This window comes from Hyla sarda, chromosome 2 (genome assembly GCF_029499605.1).
Source record: "Hyla sarda isolate aHylSar1 chromosome 2, aHylSar1.hap1, whole genome shotgun sequence".
NCBI lineage: Eukaryota > Metazoa > Chordata > Amphibia > Anura > Hylidae > Hyla > Hyla sarda.
In genome coordinates this window covers 228,354,098-228,378,089 of record NC_079190.1, presented here as the reverse complement: position 1 = coordinate 228,378,089, position 23,992 = coordinate 228,354,098, and the positions used below count along the sequence as shown (strand labels likewise).

The window sequence follows — 23,992 nt, the reverse complement described above, 5'->3', positions numbered from 1 at the left end:
TAGGGAATGCACACGATATTCCAAGTTTTTAGTACTCAAATTCAATAAAGCATCTTGTGAGTCTCATGACGTAAAGTATAACCCCGCGTCAGCTCTACTCGCATGTACTACAGAGTTCATGGGAAATTCTATGGGAGTTTCCATATCCATCTGGGCAGTGGCTCCCAAAAGGTGCTGCATGCTCATGGTAGATTCAAGCCAAAGTACAACCTGATGCGCCGAGAGGCGTTTTGGATAGTTAAACTTAACGCCATGGGGCCGCTGGGCATGAATGAAAGACAAGATTTTTCAGCATTTTTGTGAGTCATGTATCTCTTTAGTGGTTTTAAGTTATGTACTGATGTTTTTTATGCATTTTTTTATGTTTTATACAATGCATATATTTTTCAATTGTTCACTACATATGATCTGGTGTATAAATACATGGCTACCACTGATGGGAGGCGTATACCTGTTGGCCGGAAGAAGCGTCTAATGACGCGAAACTAGTCGCCTCCTCATTGGTATGCCCCGCGTCTGAGCTGCCGCTCCCGCTCCCCGCTTGGAGTATCCCGGACTATCTATTTGTGTTTCTTACACTTGTTCACCGTTGGAATAAAAGCTGCTGTTGAAGTATATCTTCTCTAGTGAGTGCGACTACCTTCTTTACATTGTGAATAAAAAATTTTATGTAATGTGCCAGCAGCATTAGGAGACCACATGGCAGCACAATGACACAGCCTGGAGGTGGCACCAGCATGAGGAGACAAAAATGTGGTAGAATGACCAAGCCTGGAGGTAGCAGCAGCAAGAAGAGACCATATGGTTACAGAATGACACAGCCTGGAGGTGGCGGCAGCCTGACGAGACCAAAGGGCCTCACAATTGAAAGGATTAATGATATTTTTTTAAATTGCATGTGGCCATGTTAACATCTTCCGGATACTTGATGAGAAACTGCAACACCGCAGAGTAACTGATTTTCCCCCAACAGTCTGCACTGACTGACTGCTACTGCTGCTGACATCAGGGACCCCTGTTCCACTACCTCCTAGGCAGGTAGGCTGCCGCTAAGCAGGTGGTCTACCCCAGGCACATTTGTCTCCAGACTTCCCACTGCTGCCACCACCATGGCAGCAGTTGAGCCAGCAAGGTGATAGCATGGTTTAGAGTCAGCATGACTCTCAACCATGCTACCACCTTGCTGGCTCAACTGCTGCCTCACGGGCAACCTGCCACCCTCCTCACCCTGATGATGATGAAGCCCCTTCTGCATCCGGCTCCCAAGTGTGATCGGCTTCGTCATCATCAAGTTGTGTCTGCACGTCACTGATGTTCTCCTCAGGTTCCTCAACAGTGTCTGTTTCAGCAGCCTGAATGCTCCAAACACACCTACCACGCCACTCTCCTCATCACTACTTGCCGGCCTAGCAAAGGAAGCAGGAGCTGAACCCACAGCATAGGATACTTCTATGGGGGAGGGAACAGCATAGGACAGATGCAATGGGAGGACAGGGACTGCTCCCGGGCCATGCCAACTGATGGTTGTGTCTGAGGACCGACTGCTGACTGGGCGTGTCAGATGTCACTTGTGATGAAGTGGATGACCGAGTTAACCAGTCAATGACAGCAGTCTAGAACAGCAGCAGGTGTGTACTTTTGGCTGGCCTTTCACAGTAACTAGGTCCTTAAAGGCGGAGTACCCCTTTAAGACTATAACAGGAACAAAATGATACACCATTTAGATGTACATATGTGGTATGCACTTCTGAAGGGAGTACAAGGTGCTCCACTACGCTTAAAACAGTATTTGTCTACAACACTAGCAGGTGTGTACTTTTGGCTGGCCTTTTTCAGTAACTTGGCGCATAAAGGGGTATTCCAGTGGAAAACATTTTTTTTTTATCAACTGTTACCAAAAAGTTAAACAGATTTGTAAATTACTTCTATTAAAAAATCTTTATCCTTCCAGTACTTGTTAGCGGCTGTATATTACAGAGAAAGTTCTTTTGTTTTTGGGTTTCTTTTTTTTTTCTGTCCACAGTTTTCTCTACTGAAACCTCTGTCTGTATCAGGAACTGCATATAAAAAACACGTAGCAAAAGTCTGCCTGAATTCGCACAGTATTGTGCAGTATCCCACAAGGGAGCTCCACTCCTCCCTTTAGACCAAGTTTGGATAAGACACAGTTGGCTGAGACAATGTATTAAGCAATGTCCATGATTTTAAAAGACCCAGCAGGGTAGTAACTCATGGTTAGCTCGTTTCAGAAATTTTCAAGACTTTTATTTCATAACTTCATTTAACTCTTCTTACAAAGTGGAGCAAAGCTGATAATGGACAAATAGGAGCTGTGATCTTTCATCTGCTCGACACCTTGGACGTGATGGCATTTTGGGGGCGTGCCCCCATAGTCAAGCATACCAGGTGTGGAGAGAGGAAGGATTATATAGCAATCCTCGATAGACAACTGTTCACATTAGGTAAGTTAACAATAATAAACCGCATGTAAAGCACTATTCTAGAGACAAATTCACATTAACTCAGGTGTTATCATGTTATAGATATACTTTAAAACTACATATCTCGTTCAAACCATGTGGAAAAATGCTATTTAATTCAGTAATCCAAAAACATTCTCTTTGTAACAGATGTCTTTTGTTAAGATTTTCATTTGCCTGTATGGGAACCTCCTCAAGTATTAACCATTCAAGTGTTGTAATAGAATGGTTATATTCAGGCAAATGTCTAGTGACCGTACTCTCTCCAAAACATACTGCCTCCTCCTTTTTTTCAGAAAATTTTTCTAACAACAGATTTATATTCAGTTAATCTTGTTTTAATCATCCTGGCTGTCTGACCGACATATGTGAGCCCGCACGGACATTTGAGCATGTAAATTACATTCTTTGAGGTACAGGTATAAAAACCTTTGTGTGTAATGGAAAAACCTTTCGATGGATGATTAAATCTTTCTCCTTTAATTTTACCACTAAAGTGGCTACTATTTAAGCAGGGGTAGGCTCCTTTTCGTCTACGTGCCAGAAAAGTCTTTCACTAATTGACTGGCCTTTTTATAAGCAAACATTGGTGGTTCTTTGAATAATTTACCATAATTTTTATCTCTCTGCAATATATGCCAGTTCATCAGGATGACATTTTTCCCACACATGCTTGTTTGTCGTACGTGCCCAGATACATCACACGGTCCTGTTTGTTTTTTATTTTTGGTTCAACAGATTTATTTAATAATTCTTTTCTATTTAACATTTGAACCTACTGTCACGATTCGGCTAGCTGGATCCTCTGTGTCCTCTGCGAGGGATTGGCGTGGACCGTGTCGGTGGATCGGTTCTAAGATGCTACTGGTATTCACCAGAGCCCGCCGCAAAGCGGGATGGTCTTGCTGCGGCGGTAGCAACCAGGTCGTATCCACCGGCAACGGCTCAACCTCGATGACTGCTGAGAAGGCGTGGGACAGAAGGACTAGGCAGAGGCAAGGTCAGACGTAGCAGAAGGTCGGGGCAGGCAGCAAGGTTCGTAGTCAATGTGGATAGCAGAAGATCTGGAACACAGGCTTTGGACAACACTAAACGCTTTCACTGGCACAAGGCAACAAGATCCGGCAGGGAAGTGCAGGGGAAGTGAGGTGATATAGCCAGGGAGCAGGTGGAAGCTAATTAGGCTGATTGGGCCAGGCACCAATCACTGGTGCACTGGCCCTTTAAATCTTAGAGAGCTGGCGCGCGTGCCCTAAGGAGCGGAGCCGCGCGCGCCAGGACGTGACAGCCGGGGACCGGGACGGGTAAGTGACTTGGGATGCGATCCCGCAATGCGAATCGCATCCCCGCCGACAATGTCAGTGCAGCGCTCCCGGTCAGCGGGTCTGACCGGGGCGCTGCAGAGAGAGGAACGCCGCGAGCGCTCTGGGGAGGAGCAGGGACCCGGAGCGCTTGGTGTAACACCTACTCTCCCTCCTGTCTGACTTGTTTGTCGTCATTACCTTTTTCGACAAATTTCTGTATTAATTTCTCTTGGCTAACTTTATATTCCTGATCAGAGCTGGTATTCCTTCCCCTCTCCACACCTGGTACGCATGACAAAAGGGGGCATGCCCCGAAACACCGTCGCGCCCAAGGTGTTGAGCAGATGGAAGATCATAGCTCCTATCTGTCTGTTATCAGCTTTGTTCAACTTTGTAAGAAGATTTAAATGAAGTTATGAAATAAAAGTCTTGAAAATTTCTGAGACAAGCTTCTAACCATGAGTTACTACACTGCTGGGTCTTTTAAAATCATGGACATTGCTTAATACATTGTCTCAGCCCACTGTGTGTTATCCAAACTGTATCAGGAACTGTCCAGAGCAGCATAGGTTTGCTATGGGGATTTGCTCCTGTTCTGGACAGTTCCTGATACGGACAGAGGTGTCAGCTGAGAGCACCGTGGACACGAAAAAAAAAAAGAAATCCAAAAAGAAAAGAACTTATGTATAATAACGGATGAAATAACTGGTGCTAAAGGAAGAATAAATATTCATCTGTTAAGACCCGTTATAACATTCCTCATGTATGGCCATAACACCTCTGCCTACAGACTCCCAAAGTCCGGACTACTACTCCCATTATGGAACAGACTTCTTTCCATGATGGGAGTGGTAATTCCCTGGCTTCGGGAGTCTGTAGACAGCTGGGGAAGCTATATTAGTGTTTGTAAAACTACCCCATCATGGAACAGAGTCTGTTCCATGATGGGGGTTGTAGTACAAGGGCTGAGGGATTGATCGCAACGGGTTTCACTTCTGAGACCCGATGCGATCAGAACATATTAAGCAGGACTGCAGGTGGCATGCGCCACAACGCTGCGATGTATGATGTGTTTTAAATTTTCATTTTTAAATCCCCCACGGGGAGCCCTGAATGGCCGGTACCGAGGAGCCATTCAGGGCTCCCAGCGGGAGATTTAAAAATGAAAATTGTGAGTAGCAGGGGGGCCATATGTATATTAAAAGCACTGTGGGTATGCTAGTTATATAGTGCTGCAGGGGGGGGAGACATATAGCCTATATTTATATTAATAAAGATATGACCCCCACCAGCGCATTTATAAGTATATATCCCCCGCCGGTGCATTAAATATGTATCCCCCGCCGGCGCATTAATAAATGTATACCCCCCGCCGGCGCATTAATAAATGTATACCCCCCTCCAGTGCAGGTAACCCCCCGCAATGCATGTATAATGTACTATCGCAGGCTGTCATTTATATACATATGCCAGGCTGCGCTATGAATGAAAAGCATTCTTGCAGCAGCCGGCCCGATGCTGCTGATAGAAATACTTTTCATTCATAGCACAGCGCCAGCATATGTATATAGAAGCGCTGTGGGGCGCAGATAAAGCTATATGTCTGCACCCCCCAGCGCTTCTATATACATTTGCCGGCGCTGCGCTATGAATGAAAGGTATATTAAAATTAGCAGCACATATAGGGCCGGCAGCCGGCGCTGCTAATAGAAATACCTTTCATTCATACCGCAGCCCTGCATAGGTATATAGAAGCGCTGGGGGGTGCAGACATATAGCATTATCTGCCCCCCACAGCGCTTCTATATACATATGCTGGTGCTGTGCTATGAATGAAAAATATTTCTATCAGCAGCATCGGGCCAGCCGATGCTGCGGCTAAAATGCTTTTCATTCATAGCGCAGCCCGGCATACATATATATATTGCAGCCTGCGACAGTACATTATACATGCGCTGCAGGGGGCTACGTGCGCCGGCAGGGGGTATACATTTATTAATGCGCCGGTGGGGATTATACATTTATTAATGCCCCGGCGGGGGATATATATATTTAATGCGCTGGCGGGGATATATATTTATAAATGCGCTGGCGGGGGTCATATCTTTAATAATGCGCTGTGGGGGGCTAGATATATAGGCTATATGTCTCCCCCGCCCTCAGCACTATATACCTTGCCCCAGGGCTTTTAATATATATATGGCCCCCCTGCTACTCTGCTACTCACAATTTTCATTTTTAAATCTTCGGCTGGGAGCCCTGATTGGCTCAAAAAAATGAAAGTTGAAACACACTGATACATCTCAAGGTTGCGGAGCATGCCGCCCACTTCCCTGCTTAATAACTGCAGATCGCATCGGGTCTCAGAAGTGAAACCCGGTGCGATCAATCCCTCAGCCCCTGTACTACAACCCCCATCATGTAACAGACTCTGCTCCATGATGGGGGTAGTAGTAAAAACACTAATGTAGTCTCCCCAGCTGTCTGCAGACTCCCGCAGCCAGGGAATTACTACTCCCATCATGGAATCAAGTCTGTTCCATGATGGGAGGAGTAGTAGTCCCTCAGCACTGCAGGAGTCTGCTGATGTCACCTCTTCTGAGCATGCTCAGAAGTAATAACAGATATTATAAACCAGGTGCAAATGGATGACTTAAAGGCTCATCCGTTTGCCATAGACTTCAATGTTAAAAATAACGGCAGTTAATTTACCCGTTTCTTGTGACGGAAGAAAAATTAGTGCATGTGCCGTTTTTTCTTCCATCACAAATAACGTCTGTTATTCATGACGGGCTATAACAGGTCATAACGGATAATCAAAAAATCCCATAGACTTGAATGGGATTTTGGAACAGATGTTTAACATCCGTTGTTGAGGCTTTTCTAACGGATGTTTATAACGGGTCTTTTAACAGCTGAATTTAATAGTGTGAAAGGGACCTAACAGTTGATAAAAAATAATGTTCTCTACCGAAGTACCCCTTTAAGACTTTAACAGGAACAAAATGGTACACCACTTTGATATACGCACGTGATATGCACTTATGAGGGGAGTACAATGTGCTCTACTACGGTTAAAACAGTATTTGTCTAGAACAGCAGCAAGTGTGTACTTTTGACTGGCCTTTCACTATAACTAGGCCCTTAAGACTTTAATAGGAACTGAATGGTACACCACCTATGTATGCACAGGTTATACTTAATAGAGGACAATACGCTCCGCTACTCAACCAGTATTAGGCACTAATAACAGGTGATTATGGCTTTTAGTTCTCTGCTCACCCTAACTGGCTGTCTACTTTTCATGAACCAACCAGGGGGACAGGGAGAGTGAGCCTTAAACTGACCCTAAAACATCTCTCCCTACCTACTTGCCCATCCATCCTTAACTATGGATCGACAACTCGGTCCCTTCCTGCGCTAAAGTGCAGTGGCGTAAAAACAAATAATATACATAGTTGGTCACAAACCAGAAGAGAAACAGAAAACTGCTAGACAACCAGATTTACCAGACAGAATACACATACTAACAGGTCAGAATATAGACTCACAAACAGAGCAGACTATAGTGTATTAACAAACAGTTCATAAACCGGATATCAGAAAAATGGCAGACATAATAAAATGAACAAGACAAGGCATGATATGAGCATAAAGCAGAATCCAGGAGATGAGGGGGATAAACAGGAGAACTGAGAGCCAAAACACTAAAGTGAACAGGTAAAATAGAACACTGTTCACAAACAGGTACAAGTACAAAGGACAAAGATCAGATCAACCAAACAGGATATAAATATAGGATACGGGGACACAGAACATACAAACTGGACTCCCCACTCCACTATAGGAGTAGCCATTAACAAAGCCAAATAGGCTACTGGCCAGCGGAAACACTCCACCGTGTGGACAAAATGCTAACCCAGTAGGAAACGGAAATATAATACATGAAACACTAGACTAGAACCGGATGAGTCTGAATAGACTCAAGAACACCGAACAAGAATATAACATACAGAGCACAGGGTACAAGCTAGACTCAGACTCAGTGTGAACACAGACAGAGCAGAACGAACAAACATAATCCTAAAATCGACTAATGTAACACATACTAAAATACATGGAGCATGCTATATAACCATGGTTGAAACCCAGATAAAATGAAAATATAAATACAAGGTAAATGCTCAAGCAGACATAGTCATAATATAGCAGAAAAATACATAGTAGTATTGCACTCAATAACCAGCACCAGAATGCAGGAGAACTTTGGCTAAATAGCCCCCCCCCCCCCCCCTATTACCTAAACAGAAAAATGCAAAAACAAGTAAACGGACGTTACACTACTATTATCTTTTCAGTTGTTGTACACACCAGTGCTGCAGCACACAGTTGTTGTGTACTACACCCAAAATTGCACTGTCACGTCTGGGCAGGGAAGGAGTGCACACTATTTTAGCCCACTCCCCTGTACCTGCCTACTTACGTACTTGCCCTAGACAACAGGTCTGTAACCACGGTGACAGTCCCTTCCTAAATAAGTCAGGAACAGTCAAAAAGTCAAAACAATAAACTACAAAACTAACAAAAGGTCGGGAAAGGCTGGAGGTACACAACTAACAGAAAACAAACCTAAACATGCACACACAAAAATACGTAGTCAGAGTATCAAAGGGAAGTCAAAAGCCAAGCCAAAAGTCACAAAACCAGAATAAACAAAATAAGCACAGAGACAGCTAGGTAAGTTACTAAGATCTATCACAAGCAGAGAATGACTGAAAAGGGCCTCCTTATATATGTCTGAGCTGCAACAAGGAGGACTCTAATTGGCTCAGCAAGCTTAACCACACCCAGGAGCACTGAGGCGTCATCCCAGCGTCCAAAACAAACAACAGGGCTAGAAATCATTAACCCTATGGGTTCAGGCAGAACCAGTAGTCACAGTACCCCCCCTTTTATGAGGCTCCACCGGACCCTTACAAATCTTCGAGGGTTGAGAGACAGACGGACGATCAATTTCCTCTATCGTGTCCTCATCCTCAATATCACACCAGTCATTGGTGTCATCTGGCTCAATATTACCCTCCTCACAATCCTCAGACACAGGTTCAACAAGAACAATTTTAGCTGGCTTCTTAGAACTCCCTGAAGATACATTAGTTGATACAAAAGGCATATCAATTCCCCCCAGAGACAAATTGGCAGGTTTACATTTTTGGGAATCGAAAAATACCTGTGCGCCCAAGTGGCCACCATGATGACCACTTGGACGCGGACACTTGGCACAGGTACTGATGAAATGAGTATCCTCTTCACAATAGAAACACAGGCCGTTGAGATACCGGAACCTTTTTTGGTTTTCTGGAGTAGATATGGAGCCAAGCTGCATGGGTTCCTCCTCAGACACCGGTTGATGATTGGAAACAGAAGAGGAGACAGGCAAAAATGGAGAGACAGAGGAGGAACAACATTCTCGTCTGCGTTCAAGCAAACGTCTATCCAAAAGTACCTCTAAAGCCATAACTTTGTCTAAGGTGTCGGGAGAGGGGTAGGTCACCAGCATGTCCTTTAGGATGTCAGATAACCCCAGTCTGAACTGGCAAATCAAAGCTGGGGTGTTCCATTTGGAAGCCACACACCACTTCCTAAAATCTGCGCAATATTCCTTGACAGGTCTACGACCCTGTTTTAATGTACGCAGCTGAGGCTCAGCATACGCAGCTCGGTCAGGTTCTGCATACAGAAGACCCAAACCAGCAAACAGAGAGTCCACAGAGGACAACTCTGGGTTATCAGCATCAAGAGAAAATACCCACTCTTGGGGACCTCCTTGCAAAAGAGACATAATAATGCCAACTTTTTGGGCCTCAGTCCCAGACGAATGGGGTCTTAACTGATAGCTTGCAACTTTCACAAAAGGTTTTAAAAGCTTTTCGGTTCACTGTCAGGAAGACTAACCTGAGGTTCCAAAGGAGCTGAAAGAGAAGTAGTCCCTTCCTAAATAAGTGAGGGACAGTCAAAAAGTCAAAACAATAAACTACAAAATTGTCAAAAGGTCGGGAAAGGCTGAAAGTACACAACTGACAGCAAACAAACAAAAACATGCACACACAAAAATACGTAGTCAGAGGGCCGAGTCTAAACCTGGAGAGCACGAAGTACAGTAACAGAGTATCAAAGAGAAGTTAAAAGCCGAGCCAAGAGTCGCAAAACCAGAATAAAAATGAGCACAGAGATAACTAGGTAAGTTACTAAGATCTATCACAAGCAGAGAATGACTGAAAAAAGACTCCTAATATATGCCTGAGCTGCAACCAGGATGACTCTCATTGGCACAGCAAGCTTAACCACACCCAGGAGCACAGAGGCGTCATCCCAGCAACAAAAACAAACAACAGGGCTAGAAATCATTAACCCTATGGGTTCTGGCAGAACCAGTCATCACATGCACTTTCTCTCTCAATCTCTCTTTCCTATCAATGCTTCTAAGGCTGGATTTGGGCTAGAGGTGAATCGCTGCTGTAATACCCCCACAATTATACTTTCTCTCTCAAACTCTGTCCCTTCCCTATCAGTGCTTCTAGGCTGGATTTGGGCTTGAGGTGAATCGCTGCTGTAATACACCCACAATTGCACTTTCTCTCTCAATCTCTCTCTTTCCTATCAATGCTTCTAGGATGGATTTGGACTTGAGGCGAATCGCTGCTGTAATACACCCACAAATGCACTTTCTTTCTCAATCTCTATCCCTTCCCTATCAGTGCTTCTAGGCTGGTTTGGGGCTTGAGGTGAATCGCTGCTTTAATACTCCCACAATTGCACTTTCTCTCTCAATCTCTCCCTTCCCTATCAGTGCTTCTAGGCTGGATTTGGGCTTGAGGAGAATCACTGCTGTAAAAATGCTTTTCTGTGCAACACACACTGCTCTCTGTCCCTCTCTCTCTCTCTGCAAAACGCTGAAATGAGTGGCTGCAAGATGGCTGCCGATTATATAGAGCTGTGACAGGGGTGCCTGGCTGCTGATAGGCTGCATTCTGCATGTGATTCAGGGTCATCCTGCCTACCCTTGTTCCCACCTTCCCAGCGTTCCTTGCTCCATGTGCTGACATATGGAGCTGCCATCTTAGATGCCCTGGAGCCTGGACCACAATAAATGGAGTTTAATGAAGTGATTTGTGCGATCGAATCGCGGCAATATTAGCATTTGACGCAAAGTGAATTTTTCCTGAAATTTGTAACAAATTCGGATTCATCAGGTTCGATTTGCTAATCCCTAATTGTACTCATTCTTTGCAAAAAAAATAAAAATAAATAAACAAAAAAAAATATACAAATTCATAAATACGAGCCCACAAGCCAACAAATCTATATTACAGGCAAAGTATTTTGCATATTAGCTTTTGTAGAACAACAAGAAGCCTACAACCATAATTATATCTTTGTAACACAAAAGACTTGTGGAAAATTAAGAGCATAATGCTGAAGTAAATGTCAGAATGACAGAATTGCATACTAATGCGTAGACAAAAGATCACCTTTTCTTCAATTTCATCATTACTTTACAAGGCAATACAGTTTTTTTGAGGGTAAAAGTAAGCATATTTTTCTGTATATCTATTTGTGTTTTTCTCTGTTCAAATGTAATGTCCTGTCTATGTAATATGTACATGTGTAATGCCCTGCTAACAGTGGTTGCATTGATCAGCGCAAGTAATCTATTGATTGCTTAGTCACATGAGGAGGTGGGGGCATAAAAAGTGTAAAAAATATAGGAAATGTTTTTTTTTTTATATCTATTAAAAATATTTCCTATAATACCATTTCAAAACACCTACATTTTCCAATTTTTTTAATAAAAGCAATGTAAATAAAAAAAAATCCTTATTTGATGTCATCATGGCATTGATCTTGCACAGTAAACAGCATAAAATACTACATTTTTTTTGCTTATATTTGGTTCAAGAAATGTGGCATGTGCGAATGTCACACAAAAGGTGCAACCCCCCCCCCCCAAAAAACACTGCAGATCTACACCAGCTCAGGCCAGGCTTGCAAACCTGCCTTTAGAAAGCCCTTTTTTGTGCAAAAAAGTTGCACTTATGTGCACTAAACTTATCAACCACCCTGGATAGTAAAATACATATGTAGCACATAATCAAAAACCAAATAAATTGACTTCAAAACACTTTCTAAAGACAACAATAATAACTCCTCCCCCCCTATCTACATCAAAATAGTACCAATAATAAATTACAGATCGTAAATGTACGTCCTGGTGAGGTGGTACTTAACACACCATGACGTACATTTACGTCCTATAGAGAACCGCGAGCATCGGAGCGATGCTCGGGTCATGCGCGGCAGGTCCCGGCTGCTGATGCTCGGATCATGCACGGCAGGTCCCTGCTGCGGATAGCAGCCAGGGACCCACCAGTAATGGCCAACATTCGTGATCGCGCGGATGTCTGCCATTATCCCCTCAGATGCCATGATCAATACAGATCATGGCATCTGCAGAAGTGCGGTACTTAATGTGGATGATCGGATCGCCCGCATCACTGCCGCGGCAATCTGATCATCTGTAATGCTGCCTCCGTCCATCTCCCTGCATCTTCTACTCTGGTCTGAGATCGAGCAGACCAGAAGTGAAGATAGCCGATAACACTGATAAGTGCTTTGCCCTATGCATAGCACTGAACACTATTAGCAATCTAATGATTGCTATAAATATTCCCCTATGGGGACTATTAAAATGTAAAAATAAAAGTAAAATAAGTAAAAAATAAAAGTTAAAAAAATTTGAAAAATCCCCTCCCCCAATCAAAATGTAAATTGTCTGTTTTTCCCCATTTTACCCCAAAAAGTGTAAACATTTTTTATTTAATAAACTTATTTGGTATTGCTGCGTGCATAAATATCCGAACTATTAAAATATAATTATTAAAATATAATTATCCCATACGATGAACGGGGAGAATGTAAAAAAAAAATAAGTCCAAAAGTGCTGCTTTTTTATAACATTTTATTCCAAAAAAAGTGATAAAAAATGTATTAAAAGTTTTATATATGCAAATGTGGTATCAAAAGAAATTAAAGATCACAGCGCAAAAAATGAGCCCTCATACTGCCGCTTATACGAAAGTTTGCGATTTTTTTAAGCGGTATAATAATAGAAAAGTATGTAATCATGGGTATCATTTTAATCGTATTGATCCAGGAATAAAGAAAACATGTCTATACCGTAAAGTGTACAGCATGAAAACGAAACCATCCAAAATTTGCAGAATTGCTATATTCTTATCAATTTTCCAACACATACAGTATTTTTTGGGTTGCGTATTATGTTAAAATGAGTGATTTCATTACAAAGGACAACTGGTCTCGCAAAAAACAAGCCCTCATACTAGTCTGTTGATGAAAATATAAAAGAGTCCTTAACCCAATAACGACCCGTGCTTTTTCTGTTTTTTCATTTTCAATTTTTCCTCCTTAACTTTAAAAAATCATAACTCTTTAAAATTTTCACCTAAAATTCTATATGATGGCTTTTTTTTGCGTCTAATTCTACTTTTAATGACATTAGTCATTTTACCCAAAAATCTATGGTGAAATGGGAAAAAAAATCAATGTGCGACAAAATTGATGAAAAAACACTATTTTATAAGTTTTGGGGGCTTCCGTTTTTACGCAGTGAATTTTTCGGCAAAAATGACACCTTATCTTTATTCTGTAGGTCCATACGGTTAAAATGATACCCTACTTGTATAGGTTTGATTTTGTATCACTTCAGAAAAAAATCAAGAATACATACAGGAAAATTTATACGCTTAAAATTGTCATTTTCTGAGCCCTATAACTTTTTTTTATTTTCCTGTGTTCAGGGCGCTATGAGGGCTCATATTTTTGCGCCGTGATCTGCAGTTTTTAGCAGTACCATTTTTGTTCTGATCAGACTTTTTGATCACTTTTTATTCACTTTGTTTGTGGTATAAAAAGTGATCAAGTAATCAAAAATGCGCTGTGTTGGACTTTGGAATTTTTTTGCGCGTACGCCATTGAACTTGCGGTTTAAAAAGTGGTATATTTTTATAAATCGGACATTTACGCACGCGGCAATACCACATATGTTTATTTTTATTTACACTTTTTTTTTTTTAATTCTTGGAAATGCCGGGTGATTCAAACTTTTATTAGGGGAAGGGATAATTGAAAGGGTTAATGATTTTTTTTACACTTTTCTTATGCAATATTATAGCTCCCATAAGGGGCTATAATATTGCATTAACTAATCTTTTACACTGATTGATCCATCTCCATAGGATTGGATGAATCAGTGTTTTCGACGATTGATTGCTCAAGCCTGGTCTCAGGCTTGAAGCATTCATTCGGCGATCGGACTGCAGGAAGGAAGGTAAGAGACCTTCCTCCTGTGCTACAGCTGTTCGGGATGCCGCGATTATACCGCGGCGATCCCGAACAGCTCCCTGAGCTAGCCGGGCACTTTTAGTTTCGTTTTTAGCCACGCGGCTCAGCTTTGAGCGTGCTAAAGGGTTAATAGCGGCATCGCGATCAGTGCCGCGCGCTATTAGAGGCGGGTCCCGGCTTCACTATGACGCTGGGCCCGCCGCGATATGATGCGGGGTCACCGTGTTCTTAACAGGTTAAAGGGGTACTCCCATGGAAAACTTTTTTTTTTTTTTTAAATCAACTGGTGCCAGAAAGTTAAACAGATTTGTAAATCACTTCTCTTAAAAAATCTTAATCCTTCCAGTACTTTTTAGGGGCTGTATACTAAAAATAAATCCAAAAAGAAATGCATTTCCTGTAATGTCATGACCACAGTGCTCTCTGCTGACCTCTGCTGTCCATTTTAGGAACTGGAGAAAATCCCCATAGCAAACATATGCTTCTCTGGACAGTTTCTAAAATGGATAGCAGAGGTCAGCAGAGAGCACTGTGGTCAGGACATCACAGGAAATGCATTTCTTTTTGGATTTCGCTTTAGTATACAGCCCCTAAAAAGGATTAAGATTTTTTAATAAAAGTGATTTACAAATCTGTTTAACTTTCTGGCACCAGTTAATAATAAAAAAAAAATAGTTTTCCATGGGAGTACCCCTTTAACCTCTTAAGGACCCAAGACGTGCGGGGACGTCCCCGCACCCTGGGCTTTAAGGACCCAGGACGTCCCCATACGTCCTGGCGTTTTCCGATCCCTGCCGTGCGCCGGGCAGAGATCGGAATGGCATGTCTGCTGATATCCTTCAGCAGGCATGCCGTGCAAATGCCGAGGGGGGTCCCGGGTCCTCGCGAAATCACGCAAGCGATCTTCGGCGATTCGGGTCATTCGGGTCACTTGTGACCCGATGACCTGGAAATAAATGGTGATCGGCGGTGTACAATTACACCGCCAAGCACCTGCAGTTGCTGGGGAGTGGTGACGATACTGTCACCGCCCCAGCAACGCTGCTATTGGCTGGCGATCGTCCAGCCAATAGCAGAGCGGCAGAGGAGGGGTTAACGGTCCCTTCCCGCTGCTGGACCCACTGTTTTCGTTCAGGCAGCAGGAAGAGGACCGTTGATCCCCCCTCAGAGCTCCGGAGCCCCTCAGGAGCTGTAGAATAGGGAAAGCTGAGGGCAGGGACAGGTAGGAGCAAATAAGTAACAGAGTGTAATAAAAGTTTTTTAAAAAGTTTTAAAAAAAGTTTTAAAAAAGTACCTCCCCCTCCCCTGACCCCCTAATAGGTCTCCCAGGGTCCTATTAGGGTCTGATCCCTTACCCCGGGTACTATTAGGGGTTCAGGGAGCTGCGTGCGCCACCCCATTTTTTTTTTTGGCCACAGCTTTTTTTTTTTCTATTACTGTTATTACGCTTTTTACACCAAGCACCACACAGTACATACTTCCCCGCCCCACCCCCGCACACACCCCCTCTCCCCCGCCACCGACAATCCCCCCCGCCACCAACGTAGAAAAAAGGCGATGGCCCGCCGGGCATTTTCGGTAGCGGAGGCTTACGCTTTTTTAGCCTCCGACTCCGAATCTGCCAGTGAGGACGATGAAGATCAACTTTTTTGTGTTCTTCATCGCCCTCCTCATCATCTAGTAGTGATGATGAGTCCCCTGTACGGCGGCGGAGACGCCGCCAGGCGAGGCCACGCACCCCCCATGAGAGTGACCCAGTGGCCGACACTAGTACGAGTGGCAATGCCGCTCGTAATAGGAGTCCGGCCCCCCAGACAAGTGCAGCAGAGCCCCCTTCCGCTGACCCTGTCTGGAGCCCCCCAGAGGGTTATCAGCCACGGATTCCTGAGTATGTTGGTGACTCAGGAATCCGGATTGACACGGCTGGGTTCACTGATCTGGACTTTTTAAAGTTTTTTTTTCAGTGACAGCCTGGTCAATCTAATGGTGGAGCAAACGAACTTGTACGCCCAGCAGTTCATTGCCCACCACCCCGATTCCTTTTTGGCCAGGTCCAATGAATGGCGCGCCATTGATGCAGCGGAAATGAGGACATTTTGGGGCCTCACGCTGCATATGGGCCTGGACAATAAACCAAGTGTCCGTCATTACTGGAGCGGGGATGTCCTCTATCAGACCCCGCTTTACAGTATGGCGATGACACGGAAGCGGTACGAGGCGATTCGGAAATGCCTGCATTATGCAGATAATGCGGCATGTCCGCCCCGAGGTGATCCCTCCCATGACCGGCTTTACAAAGTGAGGCCGGTCATCGATCACTTTGGGGCCAAATTTTTGGAGGCCTACGTACTGCTCAGGGACCTCTCGGTAGATGAGTCTCTCATCAGTTTTAAGGGGAGACTCATCTTCCGCCTGTATATTCCCTCGAAGCGGGCGCGGTATGGCGTGAAGCTCTATAAACTCTGCGAGAGTACCTCCGGATACACTTGCAGGTTTAGAGAATATGAGGGACGAGATTCCTGTATTGAACCCCCAGATTGTTCCCCCACTCTGGGTGTTAGCGGGAAAATCGTTTGGGACCTTATGCACCCATTGCTGGATAAGGGTTTCCACATATACGTGGACAACTTTTATACCAGCATCCCTCTGTTCAAATCCCTTTCCGCCAGATCCACGTCCACTTGTGGGACCGTGCGGAAGAATCAGAGAGGCCTCCCTCTAAATTTTGTTAAGACGCCTATCCCCAAGGGTGAGTCCTGTGCCCTGACCCATGATAACCTGTTGTTGGTCAGGTATAAGGATAAGAGGGATGTCCTTATACTCACCACTATTCATGGGAATGGCAGCACCCCTGTCCCTGTGCGAGGTACTGTGGGACCGGTCCTCAAGCCCGATTGTATTCTGTACTACCATCGGTATATGGGGGGAGTTGATCTCTCTGATCAAGTCCTCAAGCCATATAACGCCATGCGGAAAACACGGGCATGGTACAAAAAAGTTGCGGTCTACTTGGTACAGGTTGCCATGTACAATGCTTTTGTACTATCCCAGTACGCTGGCAACACAGGGACATTCCTCCAGTACCAAGAAGAAGTCCTAAGGTTCCTGATCTTTGCTGACCGGGAAAGAGCAGGCCGGACTTCCCAAGGGTCTGGAGTTATAGGCGCCAGGATCGTCCCAGGCCAACACTTTCCAGGTGAGATCCCCCACAGTGGAAAGAAGGGGCGATCCCAGAAAAAATGCAGAGTGTGTTACAGGAGGGGGATTCGGAGGGACACCAGGTACCAATGTGACACTTGCCCAGATAATCCGGGCCTCTGCATAAGCTGCTTCAGGGAGTATCACACTTCCATGGAGCCCTACATTTTCCCTTTTCATTTGAATTTTCCATAATTTGACCAATGTACCAAGTCCAGAGTACATTCCAAAATATAACCCCCATAAATCACTAAATTGCCCCCAAAAAACTGAAAAAAAAAAAAACCTGATAAGACCTCTGGGGGTATTTTTTCAAAAATGGGTCATAGGTCACTGAGTCACAATCATCGGGGACTTTTTATGTTGCCTCAAATGCGCAGCGCTCTCTCTCCACCTGAGCGGGGTGCGCATTTGAGGCAACAGGTTAGGGACGGCCACACACATCACATTCCCAAAATGATGACTCAGAGCATAGGGTTTGGGGCGGGCATATTTTTTTTAGTTTTGGCTATGCTCTGGGTCATCATTCTGGGAACATATCCTGTTTTATTATTTTATGATTTAGAGTTTTCTGGCCCACTGTACCCCATATTACGGGCCTCTGTACCCCACCTGTCTACCCCAGTTACGGCCCGTTGTCCCCCATAGTGTTCCCCTATTTAGGGCTCAGTGCTCCCCCCATTAATGCTCCTTGAGGGGGGATCCCACATCCTGGCTGCTATAATAAGCTCAAGGCCCCTGACTGACTTCCCACTCCAAGACCTGGTGTGCACCCGCGGAGCGAAAATCATAAAAAATTAAGATATGTCCTTATTCCAAAGAAATGTATTTACAATTTTTGAGGTGTCTTTTCTGCTATTAACCCTTGTAAAAATGTAAAATTTGGGGGAAAACCCACATTTTAGTGAAATTTTTATTTTTTTATTTTACATATGCAAAAGTCGTGAAACCCCTGTGGGGTATTAAGGCTTACTTTACCCCTTGTTACGTTCCTCAAGGAGTCTAGTTTCCAAAATGTGATGCCATGTGTTTTTTTTTTTGCTGTCCTGGCACCATAGGGTCTTCCCAAATGCGACATGTCCCCCCCATTTCAGCAAAGTTTGCAAATGGGACTCCTTCTCTTCTGAGCATTGTGGCGCTCCTGCAGTGCACTTGACGTCCACTTATGGGGTACCTCCATACTCAGAAGAGATGGGGTTACAAATTTTGGGGGGTATTTTCTGCTATTAACACTTGCAAAAATGTGAAATTTGGGGGGAAACACACATTTTAGTGAAAAAAATAAATAACATTTTACATATGGAAAAGTCGTGAAACCCCTGTGGGGTATTAAGGCTCACTTAATTCCTTGTTACAATCCTCAAGGGGTCTAGTTTCCAAAATGGTATGCCATGTGGGGTTATTTTGTTGTTCTGGCACCATAGGGGCTTCCTAAATGCGACATGCCCCCCTAGCAAAATTTGCTCTCAAAAAGCCAAATATTACTCCTTCTCTTCTGAGCATTGTAGTTCGCCCGTAGTGCACTTAAGGGGAACTTATGGGGTACCTCCATACTCAGAAGAGATGGGGTTACAAATTTTGGGGGGTATTTTCTGCTATTAACCCTTGCAAAAATGTGAAATTTGGGGGAAACACACATTTTAGTGAAAAAAAAATTAAAACAAATTTACAAATGGAAAAGTCGTGAAACCCCTGTGGGGTATTAAGGCTCACTTAATTCCTTGTTACGTTCCTCAAGAGGTCTAGTTTCCAAAATGGTATGCCATGTGTTTTTTTTTTTTGCTGTTCTGGCACCATAGGGGCTTCCTAAATGCAATATGCCCCCCAAAAACCATTTCAGAAAAACGTACTCTCCAAAATCCCCTTGTCGCTCCTTCGCTTCTGAGCCCTCTACTGCGCCCGCCGAACACTTTACATAGGCATATGAGGTATGTGCTTACTCGAGAGAAATATGGCTACAAACACTTTTTTATTTTTTTATATTTTTTTTTTATTTTTTTTTACAAATGCAAAAGTCGTGAAACACCTGTGGGGTATTAAGGTTCAATTTACCCCTTGTTATGTTCCCCAAGGGGTCTAGTTTCCAAAATGGTATGCCATGTGGGGATTTTTTGCTGTTCTGGTACCATAGGGGCTTCCTAAATGCGACATGCCCCCCAAAAACCATTTCAGAAAAACATACTCTCCAAAATCCCCTTGTCACTCCTTCGCTTCTGAGCCCTCTACTGCGCTCGCCGAACACTTTTCATGGACATATGAGGTATGTGCTTACTCGAGAGATACAAATATAAGTATAAATTTTCTCCTTTTACCCCTTGTAAAAATTCAAAAATTGGGTCTACAAGAACATGCGAGTGTAAAAAATGAAGATAGTGAATTTTCTCCTTCACTTTGCTGCTATTCCTGTGAAACACCTAAAGGGTTAAAATGCTGACTGAATGTCATTTTGAATACTTTGGGGGGTGCAGTTTTAATAATGGGGTCATTTGTGGGGTATTTCAAAGATGAAGACTCTTCAAATCCACTTCAAACCTGAACTGGTCCCTGAAAAATAGCGAGTTTGGAAATTTTGAGAAAAATTGGAAAATTGCTGCTGAACTTTGAAGCCCTCTGGTGTCTTCCAAAAGTAAAAACTTGTCAATTTTATGATGCAAACATAAAGTAGACATTATGTATATGTGAATAAAAAAATGTATTTGGAATATCCATTTTCCTTACAAGCAGAGAGCTTCAAAGTTAGAAAAATGCAAAATTTTCAAATTTTTCATCAAATTTTGGGATTTTTCACCAAGAAAGGATGCAAGTTACCAAAAATTTTTACCACTAAGTTAAAGTAGAATATGTCACGAAAAAACAGTCTCGGAATCAGAATGATAACTAAAAGCATTCCAGAGTTATTAATTTTTAAAGTGACAGTGGTCAGATGTGCAAAAAATGGCCGGGTCCTAAGGTGTAAAATGGCTGGGTCCTTAAGGGGTTAAATGGGCACTGTCAGATACAAAAACTTTTGATATGTTGTAAAGCATGCAAAACCAATAGGTTTTGCAATTGTTTTCATTAGAAAATGTTCAGTATTTCATACTGAAAAAGTCAAACAACTGGCCCCCCCTGCCTGCTTGGACACATTCTAGTCCTGCTGTGTCCATGCATCATCACCTATGTCATGGACACACTTCCTTGATTGACAGCTGTGAGCGCAGGGCTCACAGCTAGAGGAAAAATCCTCCCCCTGTCAGCTTGTGTCCCGCTACTGTCAGTGAGGACAAGCTGGGAGTTGTAGTTTTGCTAATGCTAGGGGAGATGTGAGCAGACAGCATACTGAGGGAGGGGGCGGAGACCTGCACAGTGAGGCCACACCCTCTCCCTTTAAGAGGAATTCAGACTTGTGAGCTAAATTAAAAGTGTAATAAAAAAAATCAAGGTGCTAGACATAAAAATTAGATTTGTAAAAACAAAATTGTAAAAAAGTTGAAAATTGTACATTTTATGGTAAAATAAATGGTGTCATCACAAAGAAAGATTGACCCTGCATAAAGCAAGCCCTAATATGGGTCTTTAGATTAAAAAGTAAAGTCACCATGGCTCTTAAATTGTGATGAATAAAACATGAAAATGCAAAAATTGACATGATAGGAGCAGACAAGTATAACCTGTGCTTCTGCTAGAGCTTTTATACGGTTAACACTGCTCCTCACCCCAAACCTCTAATACAGTAGCGCTAATGTGCAGTATTTACTTTATCAACCCCTTTCATCAACCCCTAAGCCGTTTTATTTCCTCTTCCTCATTCCATGTGCCATTTCATCCCTTCCATCTTCATCACCCCCTGCATTCACCCCTGTGCCACTTTATCCCCCCCCTATTCCATTTCATCACCCTCTTTATCACCCACTGTGACATTTCCTTACCCACTTCATTACCCCCTGTACCATTTCATTCCCCCCCCCCTCATCATCCCCTGTGCTACTTCATTCTCCCCTGTGCAACTTCATCACTATCTGTGCCACTTCATCACCCCCTTTATCACCCCCTGTGACATTTCATTACCCACTTCATCACCCCCTGTACCATTTCTTCTCCCCACCCATCATCACCCCCTGTTCCCCTTCATCATCCCCTGGGCCATTTCATCACCCCCTGTATTACATTATTACCACCTATGCCACTTTATCACCCCCTACATCAACCCCTGTGCCATTTCATTTGCCTCTTTTATCACCACCTGGGTCATTTCATCACCCCCCTGTGCCACTTTATCACTCCCCTTCATCACCCACTTCCTATGCCATTTCATTGCCCCCTTCATCACCCTTGGGCCATTCCATTCCCACCTCTATCACCCGATGTGTTGCTTCATCACTACCTGTGCAACTTTATCATAATTCCTCCCCTCCTCAGGTGGGATGTTGGAGATCCCGGCAGCCTCCCGGAGCAGCAAGTTAAAAAATCAGGCAGCCCAGGCAATGGCGACTTACAAACAGTGACCAGGGGCGGCTGCTGCTGAGGGATGGGATGGTCCTGCAGCACACCAGAAGACTGCCGGCGCCAGTTGTGACACTGAGTTTGGAAAGCACTGCCCTCAAGGGTCACCCAGCGTTGCAAACTCTATGAGCTCTTCTGCCTACCAAGCCTGACATGTCTGCCCTTACCATGGACTGCAAAATAGCCTGATATAAGGCTCTTAAGGCAGTAAAAAACTGAAGTTTCTTCATTACAATGTATCTGAATCAGTACCTTGAGACCTTTAAGTCTATGATTTTGGACAGTCAGAGATTTGAAAGACACTGCTGCAAGACTGCATATCCTGTCTGAGAGCCCAGATAAATTTGGAAACAGAAACCTGCATAATAACATAAGGTTGAGAGGTTTGCCAGAGTCAGTATACCGGCAGGATCTACACACTGTCTTGGTGTCTCCTATGAATCGGATACTAAGCAATCCTCTGTCTTCTTCCATTAAAATCAATAGGATCATAGGGGGAGATTTATCAAAACCTGTGCAAAGGAAAAGTTGCCCAGTTGCCCATAGCAACCAATCATATTGCTTCTTTCATTTTGCAGAGGCCTTGTTTAAAATGAAAGAAGCGAGCTGATTGGTTGCTATGGGCAACTGGGCAACTTTCCCTCTGCACAGGTTTTGATAAATCTCCCCCATAGAGTCATCAGAGCTCAAATCATGAACCCAAGGTTTCCTCATGATGTTATATGTCACCTCTATTATTACGCGCAAAAGGACATCATGAGAAAGGGAAGATTGCTTGCAGACATTGAACACACAGGGGCAAAATTGCAATTATTGTGCACAAAGTTCCAGGCCATTAGGAGATACATTTACATCCAATGTCCTTAAGGGGTTAACGTTTAAATAACATTAAGTTCTGACAGAAACTACATTTATTTAACACAAAAGAAGCAGAAGTAGATGAACCATTTTCCCAGTTTTTCTCACTCTTCCAACTAGATAACTGTTCAGATTTTTGCCCTACTGCATCATTTGTTTAGGAGTATGAAGAGTAGCCATCACCACAATTTGCCCCACTTGTAGCTCTGGGTGAAGATTGCTTATACACAGTTTCATGTGTGCTGTAAGCTTTATACTCCTGACAAATACTTCCAATGTTAAAACCTGAAGAGATGTGAACCAAGAATTACAACTGCATTTGTCCTTCCGAAACACAATAGCATTACTCAATAAACACTGATTTATCTCCTCCTAAATCGCTCTTTTATTAACTACATGGGTGCTGGATTACCCATGCACAAGCTCAGTACCAGCCTACAGTTTCTTAAATGAGAGGAATAGTACAGTACACTGTGGCCAAAATTTTTCATTGTCTTTCAACTTTTTTTGTGTCCAGAAAAGGCACAAAAAAAGGCACAAGCAAGGTTTATTTGCACCTTTTTTTGCAACTTTTGGTTTACACATTTCTGCTGATTTTGAGTTGCAATCCACTGACTTTGGCAATACAAATGATATGGAAGGGTTTTATTAACTGCACCTTTTTGTGCACAGAATGTATCAAATGCTCTGTGACCATTTCATAAATGTAGTGCTCCTACACATTACCAGCACACAAAAACAAGGTGTAGAAAAATGTTTCATACAATGAGAAATGCCAGCCTATATACCTAAATGCATATTGTCCTTATTCCCATGGTGATCTAATGGTGCAAATGCATGTTCCTGAAATATAAAGTGATGTAGCAGATGTTGTATACATTCAGATATAGAGCGAATTTAGCATATTCACAGAATTTTGACACAGTTACAAATAAGTTAATGCATTGGGAGTGAAAAAAAAAGGTTAAAGGGGTACTCCACTGGAAAAAAAATGTCTTTAACCCCTTCCCGACCTATGACATACCTGTAAGTCATGGGTGGCAAGGTGTTCCCGACCCATGACATACAGGTACGTCATGAACATTTATGCCGCTACTCGCGGCATCCCGCAGCGCCCGGTAAGATGGTGGCCATCTTACCATGCGACTACGGGGGGTTTCATCCCCCACCCCCCCCCCCCCCCCCCCACCCCAGCGATCGCTGCTATCAGCTGGTCAAATCTGACTAGCTGATAGCAGCGTTTCGCTA

At 43.5% G+C, this 23,992-nt stretch overlaps 1 long non-coding RNA gene across 2 annotated transcripts in view; it reads right to left on the bottom strand.

Annotated features, from left to right (window-relative positions):
- The window catches only part of LOC130355811 (uncharacterized), a 35,910-nt gene extending 13,485 nt beyond the window's left edge, over positions 1-22,425 (bottom strand). Inside the window, exon 1 of one of the 2 annotated variants that reach the window (XR_008888665.1) lies at positions 22,307-22,425. This is a non-coding gene — a long non-coding RNA (uncharacterized LOC130355811). Of the gene's footprint in view, positions 1-22,138; positions 22,261-22,306 lie in introns of those variants that run through there. The other variant, XR_008888666.1, reaches the window with a different exon arrangement.
- Between the last annotated feature and the right edge of the window lie 1,567 nt (positions 22,426-23,992).